This window comes from Ambystoma mexicanum (assembly GCF_040938575.1).
Source record: "Ambystoma mexicanum isolate Mex_15411 chromosome 12 unlocalized genomic scaffold, UKY_AmexF1_1 Mex_chr12_unloc.1, whole genome shotgun sequence".
Classification (NCBI taxonomy): Eukaryota; Metazoa; Chordata; class Amphibia; order Caudata; family Ambystomatidae; genus Ambystoma; species Ambystoma mexicanum.
Genome location: NW_027182322.1, coordinates 909583 through 929497, shown reverse-complemented (window position 1 = coordinate 929497; position 19915 = coordinate 909583). Strand labels below are relative to the sequence as shown.

The 19915-nt window shown below is 45.7% G+C and overlaps 1 long non-coding RNA gene across 1 annotated transcript in view; it reads right to left on the bottom strand.

Moving 5' to 3' along the window:
• The window catches only part of LOC138529514 (uncharacterized), a 420126-nt gene extending 402152 nt beyond the window's left edge, over window positions 1-17974 (bottom strand). The window contains exons 1-2 of the long non-coding RNA XR_011284843.1: window positions 17840-17974; window positions 6-46 (exon numbers count right to left, since the gene is read on the bottom strand). This is a non-coding gene — a long non-coding RNA (uncharacterized lncRNA). The remainder of the gene's footprint in view (window positions 1-5; window positions 47-17839) is intronic.
• Between the last annotated feature and the right edge of the window lie 1941 nt (window positions 17975-19915).

Sequence of the window (19915 nt, the reverse complement as noted above, 5' to 3'; positions counted from 1 at the left end):
CATACCTATATGAACGCATGACCGTATTCGAACTGGAATTGTCAGTCTAAACATGTGCGATGAAATTGAAGGAATTGAAGCAGACATGCGACACCGAGTGACGGGGAGACAGGAGAGGAAAAGTCTAATTAGTCAGGTAATTAACATCTGCAATGACGGTCACATGCGCATACCCGCAGGACGCGTTGTCCGTAGGGTTCGACGCGAAAGACCCACACTTACTGGCGTTTCCGCCCATACTGTTGAACTGGAGCGTCACGCGTGATGGCTGAGCTCGTATTTACAATGGAGCTCACTCCATGAAAACAACTAGAGCACTAGCATTAACTCGCGGCGGCCATATTTGGTATGAGCTCAAGGCTTATTCAGTTAAATGTACGAGTGGAATACAAGGGAGAGTATCACAATTATAATTAATTAATATCACAAAGCAATATTCAAACAATTCGTAAACAGTGTGAAATTAACTTAACTACGAAATTACTGCACATTTCAATAGCGCCTGATGTATATACTAGAGTTATGGTTGTTTACCACCTGGTTGAGTACTGTAGTTCTAGCGATTGCCAGCAAAAGTAACAATGGAATAGCTACCTATTAGTTAGAGGATAATTGACAAGGGGGGGGCATAATTATAAGGCCCACTCCATAGTCCTGTTGCCGGACTGCATGGTATGCAGGAAGGGTTGGGCTATTACAGTACAGCAGCAGAAATAACACATAGTTAATAGTCCCTATGTCCCCCAATTCTCAATGGCACATGCATGCAATCCAATTAGAATTAAGTATTTGGGTTCAGTAATTACTGATCGAGCCATGGAACAAAAAGTGGTTGCCAGTGTTGACTCCACAGGACAGTTCCCATCATCATATTGATATAAACATGTATGGAGGCCCATATTGGTCTTATGCAATAAATGTGCAAAGACTTCAAAGAAACACAGATAGTTCATGATCGCAGTTGAGGCCATTGGATACCGTTCAGATTAATCGTGCTTCCAATTGTCTCAATTTGAGGGTAAGATTACCTCCACGTTGTGGTAGGGACACTTTTGCCATGCCCACAAATTTAATCTGCGATTTATTGTCAAGCTGATGAGATTTTTGCCAGTGTATGGCAAGTGGGTATTTAGACTCCTGGTTTGAAATAGTAGATAAGTGTTCTCGTATTCTCGTTTTGAGAGGCCTGATCGTACTGCCAATATAGTACTTTCCACATACACACAAGATACAATAAAGACAACATTTTGTGTTGCAATTAATGAAGGAATTCACTTTGAACATACCAAGTTTCCCAAAATCAAAATCTGAAGTCTCAAGTGCATGACAGCACATTGAGCATCTTCCACATTTGTGGAAGTCTTGGTTGGATCTCTGACTGAGCCAAGTTGTGGCAGGTTGCCGGTTAGACATAAACGAGGGGGACAGGATGTTTTTGAGATTACTTGCTTTACTGTAAATGAAATCTGGGGATTTGTCCAACCATGGTGAAATCTCATGATCTAACTGTAATAAATGCCAGTGGCGTCGAACAATTTTATATAACTTCAAGCTATCTGTGTTGTACCTTGTAATAAATTTAAATTTGTTCAAATGAGTAGAATTTTGTCTGATTTTAGGGGTAAGTAGATCCACCCTCTTCATGTTCTGTGCAGTATGTTGAGCTTTAGTTACTGTACTATGATCATATCCTCTTGCTTTAGGAATGCACATTCTTCTAGAAAGTCCCTGTCATTTGAGCAATTCCTGCGGGCTCTAATAAATTCACCTTTCGGTATGTTCTTAATGACAGATTTTCTATGGCAACTAGAAGCCTGTAGAATTGCATTGACTGAAGTTGCCTTGCGAAATGTTTGAGTAACAATTGTATTGTCCATCAAACTGATAGTAAGATCTAAAAAATTAATACTGCTGTTACTGTATTCACATGTAAATGAAATGCCCCAATCATTGTTGTTCAAGTAATTTACAAAACCATTCAGACCTTCCACTGTACCCGTCCAAACCAAGAACACATCGTCTATGTAACATTTCCAGAGATGAATACTTTCAACATACGGATTATCAACAATTGCAAATTGCTCCTCAAACTGATGCATGAAAATGTTGGCAAGTACTGGGGCATAGCTGGCCCCCATGACTACACCAATTTTCTGTTTGTAATAGCAGTTGTTAAACAAGAATACATAATTACTTAGAGCACAAGACAGTATTTCTTTAACCATCCCAATATGATCAGAATAGGATGCAGAGTGTTTGCGGTAGATGAAGTCTACACTTGCAATTGCTTTTGCATGATTGATGGAAGTGTACAATGTTTTGACATCAAGCATGACCAACAACATCCCCGGAATATCTGTCATTTCTGATAAGATTTGCAATATGTGCATTGTATCGCGCAAAAAGGTGGGGATTGAGTTGACTAAAGATGCTAAACATTCATTAATATAAATGGAAATAGGCTCCATAATTCGCCCACCCCCACTTAGGATTGGTCTCCCTTCAGGTACATGTATGAATTGTTCATGTATCTTTGGTAAAAAGTATGTAGTTAGCATAACAGGACCATTAACAAGGAGGAATTGTTTTTCAACATCTGTTAGTAAGCCACGTGAGTGCCAGTTACATAATAGTTCACTCACTGTGTTGCGGAGCTGGGGCAAAGGGTTGGCTGGAAGTTCTTCATAGCAGCCAGGGGAGTTTAGATGTATTAAACCCATGTCAATGTAATCTTGTTTGTCCATCAGAACCACATTGCCCCCTTTATCTGCTTCCTTGATAATTATCGCATCATTCTCTATTAATTTACGTAGTGCAGATTGTTCGGCTGGAGATAAGTTATGTTTAGAGCTGTTGCATGTTTTACCTCTAGAGATATCCTCAGAACGATGGATGTCATTGATTACGGCCTGATGAAATGTATCAATTATGTTATCTTTCGGAAAAATTGGTACAAATTTTGATTTGCATGAAAGTTCTTTCATTTTCAAATTTTGTTGTTGTATATCCAAATCTTTCATTAGGTCACTGATGTTCATCATAGGATTGTGTTCGCATTCATCCAAAGACAACAGTACATGTGTATTATGCATCATTTGCAGTGTAATGTCTGATGGGCTGGGTATTGCGGGTTGGGTCTTATAGTATTTTACTTGGGTCGCAAAATATTTCTTAAGTTTAAGTTTGCGAATGAACTTGAACAGATCGATTTGTATGTGAACGTACTCATTGTAACCCAAAGGGGCAAAGGAAAGTCCTTTGTTGAGTACTGCACATTCACACGGGGAGAGTGAATAACTGCTCAAAAAACAAATTAAATTTATCGGGTCTGATTTCTCAGATTCTGCTGGTAGGATGACCTGGTTACTCTGCGTTGCGGCAGAGGAACGTTTCCTTCTGTTGGGTTTGCCACCCCTTGTGCCCCTATGCTTTGACCTGGGGTTGAAGTATTTGTCGTGAGTGGTACTTGAAACCAAACTTTTTTCATGGCTGTCAGTGCAGCTTGCCGGTTGCCTTTTTTGAAACGGCGTATCTGTTCCAAAAAAGCCGACGGTGTATATTACTAGCATCTCCTGTCGGAGTCTCGGAATCTGCAGGTATCTCATCGTCTGTGGAAATCGAGCCATTGGTAGGTATCTCAGATCCTGGGGTTCGGCTGGTACTTGGTCTTTTGCTTTCGCTATCAATGTCTGAGCTTGCAGGGGAGGATGCTAAACTGCTAGTTCTGGATTTAGAAACTTCGTCATATTTAGGCTGATAGGTGTATACACGATTGTCTCTATAATCCCTATCATCCCGTGAAAATTTACGGAGTTTGACATCTTCTTAGTGTCTACGCAAGCGACTATACAGGGTCTTGAAATTTTTATCAATGGTTGCACTAGGTGCATCGTAAAGGGCTATTTCTTCCTCGAGTGCGTCAATTTGTATGACAATCCTAGCGTGTTCATGTTTTGCGTGCTCAATGAGTAGTTTGAACATATTATTGGAACTGGCTGTTAGATTGGCTTCCCAAGCCGTTGCAAGGTCACTATCTTCTGGATCTTCAAAATCCGGCAAGATAAGTATCCGTAAGCCACAAGGAATTTTATTTTCTTGGAAATAATGTGCCAATGTGGTTATTTCCCAGAATGTGTTGATTTCTTTTATACTGAGATGTTACAGTCTGATAAACTTGGATCTGAGATCCTCAGATTCCAAGGTCCATCTTCTTTCCCCACTCGCTCCCACTCCCATCCTGGCCATTACCCTCTATAGTTTTCCCTCTAGTTCTCTTTCTACCAGCCTTAGTTCCCTGTCCCTGCTGGCCTTAATTGCAATGATTTTCCCTCTGATTGTAGCCTTGAAAACGTCCCACCTCATTTGCGCTGTGTCTTCCGAGTTGTTGTCCTCAAAGAAGCACACAATCGCCTCTTTCAACTCATTCCTCAGAACACCTCCTCCCTAAACAGGTACACTGGGTACCTCCATTTCCAGAGTCCTGGGGGACTAGCCTTCTACCTATTTTCAGTATCAAGGGTGCGTGGTCTGACACAATTACTGTTCCCACCTCTGTGGGGTGAATTTAAAGGCGCCAAACAGAAGTCCCTTTAACATGAATAGCAAGATTTTAAACACTGAAACAAAAACGGCCTGGCTTTTTTTTTTGTTTTTCAAGGAAAGTTAAAGAGCCATGTGGAAAGGGGCCTACCTGTCATTACCAATGGACAAGCAGCATTTTAATTTACAACAGAAGGATGAATCAAAGATCCCTGTCACATGGAAAACAGGATTTTTTAAACATTGAAAACAAAAACGGCCTGCACATGTGTGTGCAAATAAAAACGGCTTTCAAAAGCAAAAGTGAAAAAAAATATCACTGCTCAAAGAACAATGCCAGGAAAACAAAACATGATGTGTGGGTTGACAAAAGCAATGTATATTATGTTTCATCTCCAAAACTCCAGTGACATTTGAAGAGCCACTTTGCCTTCATCGAAAATGTCAGCCCAAGGCAAACCCTGCTTCACAAAGGAAAACTTCCACTTCTAGCCTGGATGCCACATCTCCCATCCTGCTACATTCTGGTTTCACCATCAACTCCTTTTGCCAATGCTTGGATTTGACTTTTATGGACTTCATTGACTCACGGTGTGTCAACCTCTCTCAACTCTCATGCTGGACTTCCCCTGCATCTTGTACTCACGGTGGTCCTGAATCATGCTGTTCCCATTTTCATCTTGAATCCTGGCTTGTGTTTGCTGTTCGCTCGCAACATTATGTGCTACTACTGACTTCTGCAATTTTATTTGCTCTCCCCTCTTGCTGCTCCACTTATTCACTGCTCATTCTCTGTTCTCTCCTCCTCTCCCTTTCTCCATTTTCCTATCTCCTCCCCTCCTCCCCTTACTTTCTTCTAAGCATTTACTCTATCAGAATTGTCCTTGACCTAGTATGATAGCAACCTTGTTTGTCTCCTTCCCCCCCCTATTTATTTTCTCCCCCCCCAGCACTATCTGAAATGTCATTAGGCCTAGAACGTTAGTCGCTTGTTTTGTTCCTCCCCTCCTTTTCTGCACCCCTCTCTCTCACCTTTTGTTAATCTCTGGCTCTACCAGAAATGTCGTCAAGCCTAGTACGGTAGTCGCCTGTCTGTTTCCATTTCCTTCCCACTCTCCCCCTCCCTTCCTTATCTATGTCTTAGCTCTTGCACTATCTGAAATGTCGCCAGGCCGAGTACAATAATTAATTTCACATTCTTATTGTTCATGGCCTGTAAGAATGTAATTGTATTTTCCCATGTTCCTTGTCTTGCCTTAAAGTGCTTTGAAACACATTGTGTATAGGCGCTATATAAATAAACTATCATATCATATCTAATGACCACCCGTAGTAAAAATGTGCTGCTAAAGGTGTCGAAATTCAGTGCTCTCCAGACCTGCTGGTTCTGAAAGCAGGGACTTCAAGGAAAGTCATCCTTGGCTGGAGCACAACTAATATGTATGAAAATGGGGGCACCCACTTCAAAGAGCAAGCTTCCAACACAAAGGCGACTGATGAAGGTAAAGGCTGACCCAGTGAAAACAAATTGCTATTTGTCCCACAGGAAGATTCACAATTAAGTTAAAAGGACTATTATCATTTAGACCATTTTCTCAGCAACCATAATGTGGATTACATTTTTGTACAATTTTTTTATGTAATTTATAGGCGATTTTGGGGATATAAAATGCATCTACCTGTGACTCTGGGAACTGTAATGGCCAGTTAGACTAGGTTTCTGACTGATCTGATGTGTCCTACGGGGCCCTTCAGGTCTACTCCCTGTCCACACTACTCTTTGATCTTTGCCAGTGCCCACTCCACTCCCTTATCTGCTCACATGAACTGCCCTGCTAAAATTCCACATCTAACATACACGTCCATTGGCAGGTCTACACGACTTTGACTCCTACGCTTCATGGCCTTGCCTCTGGTGACACAGATCTGGGCATTTGTCTACATTGACTCCACAGGACAGTTGTGGCACACTTGCTGCATCTACAGCAGTACAGCTATGCAGATGTGTACCCCTGACGTACTGCACCTGTGTTCCCTAATCAGGTCCCTTGTTGTTCATTGTTCTTTTCAGTATGTTCTCTCCACCTAGATCTATTTAATGGCTTCTTTTTCCATTATTTGTTGTTCAAATCTAGCACTGTAAGTGACTGCAAAGTGTGTGTGCACATTGTGGGCACATGCTTGTGGTACATCATCCACTCCCCCACCTTCTGTTCATCTGTTGTCCCTGTAGGTGTTGCCAGCGCACCCTGTGATCGCTGTACACTTACTGGGACTGTCACGTCCAGGGTGTGAGGTCGGTTGGAGGGTGAGTGAACATCTGTGTATTGACCTCATGTCCATTTACAGCAGTGTTCACCAGGGGGGGTTGGTTGGTGGTTGGTGCAGAGTATTTGGATGTGGCTGAAGGCACTTATTTGCAGGGGTGTTGCAGACATGGGTCTCTTTCTGGTTTACATGACATGGTTGGTTGAGCATGTTGGTTCGGTGATGTGAAGCTGCTGATTGACCTTTCAGATACGGCCTTTAACTTCCAGTCTGCCTTTCTCCGTCACCCACTTTTGTCCTTCGTCACTACCAACATGTGCTACTTTTCCATCTATGTGCCTTCCAGGCTCTCTGGCGATGCTGCTACTTTTTCAAGTGTTTCTGTCTCTGCCTTCCTCTCTTGCCCATCTTCTCTGTGCCCTCACCCACTGTAATGTCTAACATATCTCTCATCATCTCCCCATCAGCGAATCTCGTCCTTCCACTGTGATTCCCCTATCCCTCTCTCTCTCCACCCCACTGCTATACAGTCATCACTCTGTGTCCTGTCTCCCTCTTGCCCTCTGTCATCCTTCTCATCAGCTACCACACTTGTACCTTCACTCCCGAGATCATCACCTCCTCACTTGGTGTCCTTTTCCTCCACTGCATCCATGGATGACCCAAAGGCACATGTGACGCCTCACAGTGGGTGTGCAGAATGTATATGCCTGCAGTCAATGTCCCCACTTGTGCCCGCATCCTGGGGCTGACTGACACCCGTTTCCAGGGTGCGTGTCTTGCTGTGCTTGTACTCTGTTTTCTTCACTGCCATTGATTTCTCTGTGGGTGAGTTTTGCTGTTGGGATGTTGATAGTTGCTCAAGCTTTGTTATTTGTACTTCCAGACATTGACACTGGGTGGTCCATGGCTATTTCCTTGTTACATACGGGAGTTGTCAAGGCTTTCCGGTATCTTTACATTGATACAATGCATATCGTTGCAAGTTCAGAATGTTGTTTTAGGTGGGATGCTGTGGATGCAAGACAGATAAGTTGAAGGCACTCAGAGTGGCACTTGTTGTGGTGCCGTTGGTGGCAGGGATTCTACCACTGTTTGGGTTGTTCAATTTCTTTCCTTGTACTGAGGTGAGCGGCTCTGGCTTCATGGGTGTGGGGACACATGGTGATGGTAGGCTAGTGAGTCTATGCTTGCTGTTTTGCATGGCATTTAGGGGGCACTGGTCGCAGATGGATTGTTGTGAGGGAGGTTGTCACTGAAGAGCATTTACTGGTGAGTTGTCATGAGGGTGGCCGGTCCAGCTGCATGGGTGTTGGGACACATGGTGATGGGTGTCAAGCAAGTGATTACTTGCCGTTTTTGCATGCGTGTTGCCTGTCGCACAGGATCTCATTCACTCAGCTGTTCATGTCATGTCTAACCACACTGGAAGTCCACTCTTGGTACCTCTGCCACTTCTGGGGGTGGTGTCCCGAGACAAATGCACACAGAGCACATTATTGCAGGCCTTTTGGGGGATGCCATGTTCACCACAGACACCAGGCACATGCCATTGGCCTGGTGTTGTTTGCCATGGTGACATGTTCCATGCATGGTACAGCGGCATATATTTTGCTGCATGTTGACTGCTGCTCAGTGCATCTCAACGCTCCCTTCAGTTCCCAGCACATTGGTCCCCATTCAGTCTAGTTCCTGTGAACTCTGCCTTCCCTTTCTCTTGCCTGTTCCCTGCTCCGTTTTGTGTGGCAGTCTCCTTGGCCTCTCTTTCTCATTCCTTTCTCTTGTCTGCTTGTCTCTTTTAGGCCAGTTGCCTCTGTGCCCTGCCTTCCTGTATGACTGCTCCCTTCTACCAGATCATGTCTTCACTGCAACTGATTGCATCCCGTCATCTTGGACTTTCCATCATCTGCTCCCGGGCCAGTGTTTACTGTACTGATGCCATATTAATCAGGTGATGCCATTTCCTGGCGTTGGGAGTGCTTCCAAGGGGATCCTGGGTTTCCAACCTCTCAGTGATCTCTATTTTGGAGTCTTCTCAGTGTCATTCTGACTCAAGCCGTATCTGAGTGTTCACAATGTCCCCTCACCAGAACAAGGGGTAAGTTGTACCTGGCCCTTCACTGCATGGAACTCAGGGGATGGGGGCGGGGCAGGCAGTGGAGGTGTTGAAGGTGTCACTGTGTGGGGTGTTTTAATTGCATTTGCCGGAGGTGGGCACATCTGGCTGCATGGGTGACGGGACACATGGTCATGGGTGGCTGGGGAGTACTTGTTTGCATTTGTTGCATGGCACTCAGTTGGGCCCATGTTGCAGTGTAATTGGATGCATGAATATGTTACCTACTCTGACCTTGTGTTGTTTTTCTCTACTGAGGAATTCTGTAGGGGAAGTTGTCTGCTGCAATTGAAGGGGACATTGATGCGGGATTCATGCACACAACACATCAGCAGAGTTGGGTAGTTTGCAGACCTATAGAGAGAGCATCAATGCATTTGACGATACAGCTGGTGCAGGCTCAGAAAGGGAAAGATGTGAGGTGAGATGTGCATCGTTCTTGCAGTGCATTTGCATTTATCAAAGTCTGCATGGCTACTTTTATGTGAATGTGTATTGTCAGCATACGTGTTGCCATGGAATAGGGTGGCCACTCCACCTGTTTATTGTTGTGAGACACACATAGGGTGGCCAGGGCAGTCCTGACATGTGTTAGTTGATGTTTTCCATTTTGTGCTGTTCCTTCCTACTTGTGTTCCCCTGGGTGTTGTTGGGGGTCTACATGCACAATAGTTGGTGGTGTCCACGTGATAGTGGCCAGGGACTTTGTTGCTTGTGTTGTCTGCTTTGTTGTGGACAATGTACGGGGTCCTCACAATAAACAGACATAGTAATAACAACCCACTTGGGATAAAGGCTCGGTGCACCCTTTTTTCGAGTAGAACAAGGGCTTTATTTTGTATACAAAAATGAAAATGGTGACAGGGTATTTTATTAGTCCACTGCTACAGAGCTGTCTTCATCAAAGCAAGCAGCACATTATTACCATGACAATCGTCATGTGTGACACATCTCATACACCATGCTCATCCCCCACCCTCATTGGCTACCGCCTATTTACATGGTATTATTCACATATAGACCCCTATCCCGTTCCTCCAACTTCTTCAGATGGGTGACAGTCTTCACCTTGAGTCACTGTAAAATGATTGGTTAGGCTTTTGAATACACCACCCTATCTTTAGGTCTAACTACGTGATGTGCACCTGGCCATCAACATGAGCTCAGAAGACAACTTCGAGGTCAGCCTGGTCCTTGCAAACAAAGCAACTCTTCTCTCATCCCAGATATGTGGGTATCCCCATCATGCCTCCCCGCCGCAATCTTATAAAAGTTGGCCTCACCCTTTGCTCTTCCTGGTACAAATCACTGACCTTGTTCTCTGTTCCCCCCCTTTATCAGCTACTCCTCCCAAGGGGTAGGCCTGGAGTTCCTACATGTCCCACTAATCCTTCTAATTCATGAAGGATTTAGGAGCTTTATCCCTATGCGTCTGGTAGTTCAAATGGGATGAGCATTATCCTGGGGGGGCGCTGGTGTACTGGATCTCAGCTCGTGTTTTGGCAGCTCAAGACCTCTGCCCTGGCTCACATGGGTATGGCCTTCACAATCGGCAGAAGCCCTACTCTCATTTGGCTGTTCGCATTCCTGTGCAATTGTACAAAGTTTTAACTAGACATTTGTATGTGTGTGTACGTGCATGTTCCCTGAATTGCCTAGGGGTTGGGATGTGATAGTCATGCAAGAGAACAGGCCTTGTTGTTCAGTGTTTCCAGCACAGCCTGCGAGGATTCAGCCCTACTCTCGATTACGGTGTTAGTTCATGATATGGATATCATGCGCATACAATGTATTCTACATGACACTTCTGCAAAGCAAGTGGTTAGTTTCCCTTGAATATGTATGTGCTTCTACAATACACGTGTCACACGCCAGTAACTTCTATCCACATGATGGCCCTCTCTGCTCTAAACCCACCTCTGTGCATTCCCCACTTGTTCGTATACTTACGGCAATCTGAATCGTTAGGCAGGGGCTGGGATCTGAACATGTATCCCAACAACAAAATGGAAAATGTTGTTTCCATTTGCTATGATTGTGTCAGTGTTTGGTACAAGTAATTTTTATGTCTAATGGGCACACACAGTTTGCCTCTCCCAGACACACATTCTCTGGGAATTGTTATTGGCGCAGAGGATAGGGCCCAAATCATCACTGAATGGCACAGGGTTGTGGCCTCACTGTGTGTGCTTCACAGGGGCAGGTTTTCAGATAAAGAATGTTTGCACCAACTGGTTGCAAACATGCTTTGGTTGTTCACCTTTGGTGAACCAAGGGCAAGGGTGGTGCCTGTGGCTGATGGCGATATCCCACCTGCTTATCAACTGGTATGCCACGTTGTATGGCTACATTGTGCAGTACACATGTGGCGACAATTATTTTACAGACTACTTGTGGGGCATACAGCAAAACCCCACCCGAGTGGGCTAGGGAGCGGAAACATGACTTAAGAACCCCCAAATGTGCATTCCACTATGCCCCTAGTGGCATCATGTGCTGCATTATGTCTTACCTCAGCTGGTGTGGCAAGGTTCCTGTATGGCGTCATCATGAACGGTGATAGCGGGTAGACACTGTCCCCTGCAAATGTGTACGTGTTTTTTATTGGCACTTATTGTCATGGTCTGTTGTTCAGTGTGTCACTTGTGTGTATGCATGCATGCATGCATGTGTGTGTGACAGATCATGCTCACCAATGAGCCAGGTGTTGCCATATTTTGCCAATGACAGGGCCCGCTAGGGTCGTGACTGATGATAAATGTAGCTGTCATGCGTGCTGCCAGGGAAATTGGCATTGACTTGCATGATCACTCCATTTGCGTCACAGACGACCTGGACATTGATGGAATGCCAGTGCTTGCGATTGCAGTATTTGTGCACCGTCAATCAGGGGCCGTAGCGCAACATGTGTACAGTCAATGGCTCCAAGTACACATGGAAAGTGTGCAACCGCATGTGATGTTATGCAGGCCAAGACCTGGTGGAAACAGCGGGATTGTGTGGCCTGAGATATCCCACCAACTATGGCAGTGGTGCGCTGAAAGGAGCCTGTGGCAATCAAATGTAGTACTGTACACATCCTTTCAAGGGGGGTAAAGGCCTGGGAGCAGGTGGTGGGTGATGCTAGGTCATGCTCCCACTCCCTGACAAGCTATAGGATGGCACGGGGTGTGTAGGGAAATGTAAGAGGGACCTATTCTGAATTTCAACAAGGCTAGCTCCACATTTCATCATCCACATTTTAGCAATGTTTGAATTGTAACTAGGGCCAAGGGTGTGAGACTCATGTGTGTGACTCAAGGGTGTGAGACTCAGGCTGAATCTAATAGATGCCAATGTTGGAAATACACAGTACACATGCTACAAAAGAATCACTTTGCTTGCACTAAAAAAACTAACATGAGATGAACATTCAAATTTACCTTATCCATTTTACATATAACAGATTCCCATACTAACATTTAGTACAAACCAGTCCATGCCGGTTATATAAACTTGGTGCAGATTGATGGAAATACATTGTAGTTTAGAAATGAAATAAACTAAATGTGCAAGCTTAAAACTGCGCTGTGTCTGAATGGGGACGTGACAAATCAGAAGTGTGGAATTTGAGATCTGTTCTGCTAAAGACATTGCATTGTTTAAAAAACCTTTCAAAGCAGCAAGACAGGACTGAGATGTAGATATTATTTCCGTTTCACAGCGGTGAGGATGGACAAGGTCACAACATTCTTGGATTGGCTGACTGACAAAAAGGGAGGTGGTTTTGAATGACATATGAGGTCTTGGAAAAAGGCTTGCAGAAGGAAAGGAAGGGTCAGTCACTAATTCACTGGCTCGGGAGCTGGCAGCTGTGTAAAGAGGGTTTGTTCCAGACACTCTTTTCCTCTGGCTGACTTTGGGAGCAGAAAGGCCGGTAGAGGGTTAGTTCCAGGCGAAAAGGGTGTCGACCAGATAAGAGTTTTTCTGTCCAACCACTAGATTGGTGTTGCAAGCAGTTCAAGACACACATACGATTAAAGATTTCTTTGGTAATTCAATTTTTGTTGCAAAGTTCAAAGCCAATGTTGGCAGAACTCTGGGCAGTATCTGTGATGCTGGAAATGCATCGAGGGACATGGCCTCTGTATCCTTGTCCTTTACTGCTTTTTATCGTGTGTTCTGTCGTGTTTTCCGCGCAGGAGTTCATCTGTGACTCCTGGCGGTGCAGCTCTCTCTCTTTTGGTTTGGTGAACGGACCCGTGGGATAGCCTTATGGCACCCATGGGTGGGGGTACAACCCTGTGCCCCTAGTGTATGTTTTTGGGCACCTGTGGGTGGCCCGCAGAGCAGGGTATGGGCTGGTGGCAGCTCCATGCTGAAATTGACAAGTGCGCGGAATATCCTCCATTTTGGGATACCCCGGCCCTGCCATTGGGATCAGTTGATTCCTGATGGAAAACAAGATGGCCCCTGTGGCCTCTTGCTTTCTATTACCCATTACCTTGTTCTCCCAAAGTCCTGGGAAGCCCAGACTCTGTCCCTTCCCCCTGACTGGCTGTTGGGTGGAAATGCCATATATGGTGTTGTTGTGAAGGCCCAGCCAGATTAGCTGGAGCCTTCCCGGTGATGTATGTTGTGGGTACCTCCTGTGGGTGGGACCTGGGTGAATAGTGTGACGAATATGCATTCTGTGTTGTGGATGTCTAGTATCTGGTGGTTGACACAATGACTGAGACAGCCCTGCCCGAAACCGGTATGAATGCAGCTTGGAGTGTTGAATGGCTCGGTACTTGTCCCAATACACATAACTTGTTGTGAGGGTCTGGAGAGAAGTGAATAGCCTGAATACCTTGTGTGCCTGATTGGCTGCCTGTCTGCATGAATGCCCTTAGTCGTGATTGGATGCTTGAGTGTGACCCAGCGGAATGAATGGGAGATCAACAGTATATCTGGGGACCTCTCACTGCTAGGAATCGTGTTCAGAAGCTGAAGTCCACTACGACGAGTAACTGGAGTAACTGAAGCTTGACCTTGAAGCCCTGCTGGACGAGAAGAACTTCAATTGATCATCGGACGCTCTCGTCTGCATCGTCACCCGCTTGTCTCCCGCTGGAGAAGGCCCGACCGTCGACGCGCCGAGGAGCATCGACCGGTGGGTTTCCCGCCACCTAAAGACCACAGAGACGCCGACAACTCGACGCCCTTGCTGGGCCACAGTTCTTCATCATCTCTTTGTGGTCCAGAACTATCGTCACCGAGGTGCCCCGCACGACTCTTCTTTGCAGGACGCCAACGCTCTGTCGTCGACGAGCACCGCTAGGAACGAAGCTGCCACTTCACTGCCGTAGTTCAACCTGTTCACCGTTGGACGTTCGACGACCCGTGACTCCTGCTTTAAAGGGAGGGCACTCAAGAAGGGCCGTCGATTCCCCGACACCGAACGCCGAGTTCCTCGACACCTCTCGACGATCCGTGGCTCCTGCCTTAAAGGGAGTCACTCAAGAAGGATCCGTCGACGCATCGTCGGAGAACTCTACTCCACCAGGTACATTGGGGGGGTAAAACCTTAATAGGAGGAAGTAAGACTATTGAACATTATATGGACTGGGCTTGTGCTATATATCTTTATTTACAGGTTGCCCAGGTGGGGGGATCTCCACACAGAACTGTGCCTAGTGGTAGGGGTCAGCATTCTGCCTACTGTTTCAACCATCTTGCGTTCCTTCCTATCTCTATTGCTGGTTTCCTCGTTATTGATCTGTGTGACATTTTAACCGTACAGTTGATGCACTTTAATGAGATTTGATAACATTGGTGGTACGACTTTAGAATTGTATATATTTATCATTATTGACTTCCGAGTAGAAAGTGTGTTATTGTGATCGTGTACATACCTTTGAATATTAATTATATAAAGACTGTGTTTTCAGTAATACAGTGTGTGGACATTCCTTTGTGGGGGCTCGGGGACTACACTGTACTTAAGAACCAGCCTGTATCACCTCCTGAGAAGCTAGGCCTTCATTGCTCGACCACGTACCAATAACAGAGAATCTTGGCTGGGGTTCTCCGTGCCTCTCCTCTACCATGTAGAGAGCGGAAGTACAGACACCCCCTACCAGTCTTTACAGTATTGCAAACAGAATGTTTTGAAACCCATTACAAGAAAGGCTTTGCTTATGTTTGAATTACAACGTGGATGCACATGTCATTCTGTGTAACTTGCATATTTCTAACTTCTGATAAAGAATAACAATTCGAAAAAGGGGGATTAGCCTCAGTGAACTTATGCTGTGCTCAGTTTTATTGGGTTGGCATAGAGACAGATGCAGAATGTGTGGTAAAATATATAAGCGAAGTTAGTCATTGTAATTGTGTTACTCTGAGAGGCTCTGAATTAACGTTCGTGTTTCATTTACATTGTAAATGAATTCTGAGATGCAAGCCAAAAGGGCATAATGTGGTTTTGTAAATAAGATATCATGGAAGGGGATGAGTTAATTGTTTAGAGTGTACTAAGTCCAGTATTTGATTACCATTTGTGATTCCGGGAGGCCGTACTCTGAAGTTAGGCTCTCCACTATATCAAAATACCACTATACCACAAAATATCAAAAATATAGCCAAAAAGATCTCATCTGTGAACCGGTTCGTAACATAAACCTGGTCATCAGGTATCCAAAACAGCGTGATGTGTGTTGCGAAAATCTGGGGCCCTGGGAACCGCCTCCTCCTTCTGTGTCCATGAACAATGGCTCGCACTATTGCAGCGTTCATCAAGGCTGTGCGATGTTTTTATGGTGTGTATTGCATGCTTTGTATGCATTGGATCCTTTGCACGTTAAACTTTACACCTGCTATCATGTGGTTGTTGCATCGCAGTGTTTGCATGTGACTTTTCCCAACTTGAGGTTGCGCGTTGGAATCCATGAATTCGGTTGTGTTTGCGGTGGATTGGGCGTGCCATTGCTTATCATGCCCTGTCCCTCAACACAACCACATTATTCCTCATTCTGCATGGAAAATCGGGTATATGCATGTTGCGCCCCCTATTTTAATCTCTGTGCAGGCCCATCCATGCTCGACTGCACGCAGTGAGGTGCCAGACCAGCGCAGAGTCCACACAAGGTCGAGAAAAGACCTGCAAAGTCGATTGCTAGAAGCGACAAAGGGGGGTTTTGCGTGTCGAATGACGTGCAAAGTCCCTATTCACTGCGCATATTATTCCATGAGTCAGTCCCTAAATGCACAGAAAGCGCACCTGATACTATGGTGCTTCATCTCACCTAGAGATATGGGAGTGAGGAGTACACAAGGAGCGAACTCAAAGAGTCTCTTCTAAACGAAGCCCAAAACAACTGCCCATAATATGACGTATTCATGTAATCCGCTAACATGGCATCATCATGGCAATGGGGAACTAACACATTGTTCCAGCATCAGCTGGATTCTTTGGGTGGTCTGAATGCAGGGAAGCTCATGTACGTGTGATGGTGAAGTGCATGTGTTCCAGGGTTTCAAGCTCTGCTCAGAGCCCCCATGCCCCATGTACCCAAACTCTTTACCAAGCTATACATGCAATAAAATGTCTGTCCATAATTGGTTTTTCTGATGGTGTGATAGTCCATCCTAGGTGGTATATTCTCGATAATTCCTTTGCTGAATGCATTTGTTACCTTACTGGAGGTGCATCATGTTACCCATCCTTCCTGCAATGGTTATCCCTCTGACTTTAAATCCAATGATCTGATTTATAATCGTGGCAGAGCCTTATTTGTATGCCACCCTGTTGCACTCTGCCGTGCAAATAAAGTAACCGCTGCCTGTCATGTAATTTTGCTGGCGCAAAATGCTTGCGGACTGCATAGGATTACCATTTACACCAACATAAAAATCCATGCCAGCTAAAATGCTGGAGTTTTTGTATGGCAGAGCGGAAGGGAGAGGCAGAATGATAAGTTACGTTCCACCCCTTCTTTCTGCCACACAAATCCATGAAAAGTTGGTATTGGTGGGAATCCACTGTAGATTCCCGCCACATCTCATTAACTAAGCGCTCAAAATGAGCTCCATATTAATTTCTCAGTAATATGTATGCCAGGCTCTTGGCTCAGGGTTCCGTCCCAGCTGTGCTATAGTCACTGCTGATCGTGCTATAGTCACTGCTGATCCTTTAAAAGTCTGTCTCCATTGTTTCTCCCTGGGAATTTTCTTGTCTTTTCCCTCCAGCAACCACCGATGTTAATCACTTGGCCCAGTAAATTGCAAAAGGGATTTTTTTTAATGTAATCTCTGGCCTTTTTCCCTGATGTTACGGTGTCCTTAATTCATAGCTCCTTAGAAACATTTTTGAAAACGAGGAAGATTCTGAAAGCTCAGATCTTTTTTCTGGGTTTGTCCCTCCCTTCATCAGCAGTGCTGGTGAATGCAGACCCAGAATTTCAAAAAAACAAAACATGTTTTATTCCCCATACACATCATCAACACAATAACATCTCAGCTGCCCAGTTCCTCCCAAAACAATGAAGTCAGACAGATGATTTTACACTGGACTAAAAATGAGATTGAGGTCCTATTAATTTACATACGTGTGTAATTCTTACTACCTGAACACTTCTCATCTTTTGAGGATGTAAAGACATGTTTTTTTTTAATTGCTTATTTTTTTGTATTTTTAATTCTTTCGATGCCCAACACAGCCAGAAGGATGTTCCCAGAGTAATAAAGAATTATAGCATTCAAGTACTGTCAGAGAAACGAGGCTTCCACATTCTAGTTTGTTCAGTAGCATGGAACAGAGACAGTTAATTTCCACAGAATTCCCCTTTTACCTTTCAACGGCAATCTTCCACGTGCCCTTACCCCAAGACTTGTTTATAGACTATCAATTAAAAACAGTGACGAAAGAAAACGGACACCTTAGATAACACTCACAGTGGCGTTCTTATCGGCCCCAGGAAAGATGCCTCACTCCGCTCAGGAGAATCAGTCCGGCTGAGCTAACCTTCTATGCTTGCGTTAGTCCATTATCAACACCGATGCGTGAGTCACACTGATCATCTGACCCAGAACTTTCAAGAATGTCCAGTCACATGCTGGAAACGTTTCACTCGCACGCACAGAGCCATCATCCTTCACTACCCGAGCGTTCCAATCACGTGACCCTTTCAGGCATTCAGGTTTCAAAACACAGTGTCAGCAACACCAGTTCTAGAACCGAGGTCCCAAGCTGCATCATAAGGCTGGCAAAAGCAGTTCACTCTATAATGATACGCATATGTATAACCTCTACTTTGGAAAGTTCAAGCTGAAAGGAAAAGTTTGGAAAAAAATCCGAAGCAATGAAGCACACATGTTGACGACGAATCAATCAATTTTTAAAAGCCACACAATCCCCCCTTTTGCTATTTATGTTCAGCCACAACTTTACCCCATGAGCCTCACCCTGTTACACCGCTTTAGGTTTCATGGGGACCAGGCCAATAAGGACTGGCCTTTATTAACCTCTAACTTCCATTGCAAATGCTTATTTTCACTGGCGCATCAACTTCACTTCCTAACTGGTCATCAATATCCCATTCATTACTTTGAAATAACACATTTTGATGCCTAGTTTTGTGAGGGGGCTAGCCGTATAAACATGAATGGTCCTCCTGTTAGAGTGGCATTGCCAGCAACAGACTGTTAAGATGTGTTGTATTCCAGCCCGCGGTGGGCGCACGCGGGGGCTGGAAGGTCCGGGCTAGGCCGCGCGGCCTGTGGCGCAGCGCCAGCGCGAGCTGCAGGGACAGACACCCACACGCGTTGCTGGTCTGCCCCGGAACTGCCTCCCAAACGCGGGTGCAGGGCTTTTATTAGAGACGCCCTGCGTCACCGCGTAGCGGGACGCAGGGCGGAACATAACATTCCTCCTTTATTATAAAACAAACAAACACAATACAACTGTAATCAACTGGACGTTCACCGGTAGTCTACGGGGTGTGTTGGCTACCACACATAGTCACTTAGCTTGGCTGGCGGCCTCGTGGCAGTTCTCAGGTCGTATCGCCCTTCTCGGGGACTACCCCCCCTTGGCCCCTGATCTGGCTCACCTTCATTGGTGGTGTCCTCGAGGCTAGGGGCATCCGGCGGTTCCCAAGTCCTGTCCCCCGCTCCTGTCTTGTCCGGGATGGATCCGGGCTCCTCTTCGCTGGACCGAGCATCCTCATCCTCCCGGTGGTCCTCTTTGTCTGTCCACATGGTGTGGGGCACCGCCTTGAACCACGACGAATTCCTCGTCACTTGACGGCGTCCTCGTGTCACTGTCACCATGGTTCCGCGCCGATCACTGACGGTCCAGGGCAGTTCATCGTATCTGGTGTCGAGTTTTGCCTTGGTGGGGTTGCGTAGCATGATGACTTGATCCCCTACTTGATGGTTGGACGGCCTGGCTCTCCTCTTGCCGCTCATGTGGGCATTGGCACTCCTTCTCCTCATTTCTGTGCGTTCTTCGTTGACCCCGTCCGGGGTCCTGCTCCGATGGTGCGGAATCGAGGATCTGATAACGGTGCCGACCATAAGGTCCGCCGGTGGTATACCGGTTGTGCTGTGGGGGGTGACCCGATAGTTTCTGAGGAAACGGTACAGATCAACTTTCCATGGGCTGGCATTCGCCTTGGATACCCTTAGCACTTTGTTAATTGTTCTCATGAGCCGTTCCACATCCCCGTTTGCCTGGGGCCATCCCGGCATGATGTGGTGATACTGTATATTGAGTTCTTGCAAATAGTTCTTGAATTCCACCCCTGTGAACGGCGGCCCGTTGTCGCTTTTGATGGAGGTGGGTAATCCGTGAGTTGCGAACATCTTCTCGATGGCCGGAATGACCACTTCCGCCGTGGTGGATTCGACTATTTCCACTTCAGGATAGCGCGAGTGATCGTCAATGGCCACCAGTAGGTAGAGGCCTTCTCGTAGCTTACAGAAGTCAATGCTGATTGCCTCCCACCGAGAGCGGCCGCGTTCAGCCGA